This window comes from Chenopodium quinoa, unplaced genomic scaffold (assembly GCF_001683475.1).
Source record: "Chenopodium quinoa cultivar QQ74 unplaced genomic scaffold, ASM168347v1, whole genome shotgun sequence".
NCBI lineage: Eukaryota > Viridiplantae > Streptophyta > Magnoliopsida > Caryophyllales > Amaranthaceae > Chenopodium > Chenopodium quinoa.
Window position 1 is genome coordinate 4,947,629 of NW_018743389.1, and position 2,545 is coordinate 4,950,173.

Sequence of the window (2,545 nt, forward strand, 5' to 3'; positions counted from 1 at the left end):
GGGTGGCAATGGCAATAGCAGTGGCGATGGTGGAGAGGAGACATATTTCTTAAAAAAAACATAATAAATAAACAAATATTTAACCTGTAAAATAGTAACAAGTTAAAGGGCTTGTTAAAAGAAGATTGATGTAAAAGGCAGGATTATTTCTGAAATAATCGAAGGTGGGATTATTTTCAGCAAAAACTCTTGTATGGACCTGGTCCACATTAATTATTAATGTGAACCAAAAGCCCACGTGTCAAGCCTGCAACCACTACTAGAAATAGGCCGTTTCCGAAGGAATTGTTCCGACGGAAAATCCGAATTTTTCGACGGAATTAAGGTCTACCGGAACTTTCCGTTGGAAAAGGTTCCTTACGACGGAAACTCCGTCGAAATTTTTGCGACGGAAATTAATTCCCTCGGAATAAAAGGCTTCCGATGGAATATTCCGTCGGAAAGTTGGTTTACCTACGGAATTTAAATCCGTCGGAATTTTCCTATGGATTAATCCGTCGGAATTTTCCTACGGATTAATCCGTCGGAAAGTCTTAATATATAAAAAAAAACCCCGGATTTTCTTTATTTCACTCTCCTCCTTCTCCTTTCTTTCCTCTTTCCTCCTCCTTCCTCTCGTTTCTCTCTCCTCCTTCTCCCAGCGTCATTTTTTCCTCCTTTTCCTTCCCCTTGTTTCTCTCTCCTCCTCCTCCTCCTCCTTCCCCTCGTTTCTTTCTCCTCCTCCCTCCTTCCCATCGTCTCTCTCTTCCTCCCTCCTCCCTCCGTCTCCTTCTGTTGCTCAACAAAACCAACACCACCGCCGTTGCTCAACAAAACCACCATCGCCGTCGTTGCTCAACAAAACCACCACCGTCGCCGCTGCTCAACAAAGCCTCCACCACCGATTCTAAGGTTTTTCATGTTTAATTCGACCATGAAAACCCTAGATCTAGGGTTTTCATGGTCGAATTTGACCTTTAAAACCCATTTTCAAGCCAATTTAGGGGTTTTGATGGAATCTAAGGTAAGTTCTCTTACTCTCTTTCTCTTTTTTTTTCGGCATTTTTACCTTATTTTTTTCGTTTTCTTTTTCTGAATTTTCTATGTTTGTTTTTTTTTTTTTTGATTTTGTTTTTGATTTTGAATATGTGTTTTTGTTTTTTTTTCGCCATTTTTCGTTCGTTTTGTTCCGATTTTTCGTTTTCTTGAATTATTTGTCGGTTTAATTTGTTTTTTTTTCTCTGAATTTTCTATTTTTGTTTTTTTTTTTATTTTGATTTTGTTTTTGATTTTGAATTTTGAATTTTGAATTTGTTTTTTTTTTTGGAATGTGGTTGAGGTGGGTGGGCTTCGTGGGTGGGGATCTGGGTTGTGGGGGTTTTGTGGGTGGGGATGTGGGTGGGCTGGTGGGTGGGGATCTGGGTTGTGGGGCGTGGGGGATGGGGTGGTGGTGGGGCAGGGGGTGGGGTGGTGGTGGGTGGGGCTTTTTTTTATTTATTTTTTTCTATTAAATTTTCCGACGGAATTTCCATCGGAAATTTCCGGCGGATTTAAATTCCGTCGAAAATCTCCGACGGACTTTCCGGTACCGGAAAAACCGTTTCCGACGAAAAAATTCCGCCGGAATAGTGTTTCCGACGGAATTTCCGACGAAAATGGCCGTTTTTCCTACAAATTGGTTTCTGACAACGTGTTCCGACGGAATTCCGTTGGAAATAGCCATTTCCGACGGATTTACAAGGTGTACCGACGAAATTTTTCCGTCGTAAATCAAGTGTTTTCTAGTAGTGAACTCCAGCTGCAACTACTCACGCACTCCCTCACTCTTCACCACCCCCAAACTCAAACCATCGCAATTCGCAGCAGCCACCCACCGAACCACCTCCAAACTCACACCACCGCAGCCAACCACCAACCCACCGAACCCACCGCACCCACCAACCACCGAACCACCTCCAAACTCACACTAACTCGAACGACTCACATCACTACAACCAACCACCTCTAAACTCACACCACCGCGGCCAACAACCTCCAAATTATCACCATCGCAGCCAACCACCCCACAAATTGCACAAATTCGATTGCAGTAGTTTCGATTTGGAATAAGAAGCTAATTTGGTGATACAATGTGAAGCAATTGAAATCAATCAGTAGTTTCAATAATTACCATTAATTTAACATAGTCCTTAATTTTGACACTATTTAATATTGAAAACAAAGTGACCTTTTTTAACCAAACAAAGACCTTATAAATAATATAGTGACTTTATTTTAACATATAGTGACCTATGATAATATAGTGACATTTCATCGTAAACCTTTTCAATATATATTTAACCTCTAATATTAACATAGTTACCTTTATTATCACATAAAGACCTTTATAAAGATAAGTTTAAAATAACATTCGGCTCAGCTTCAAGTTCTTCACGCTCATAACTAGTAGCAATGGGCATTGCATCTTCAACCTTACTCTAAGCCTTTGAAACTTCTACACAATCCAATCAAATAAAAAAAATTCAAAAAAACACAACAACAGATCTAAATCAAAACTCTAGAAAAT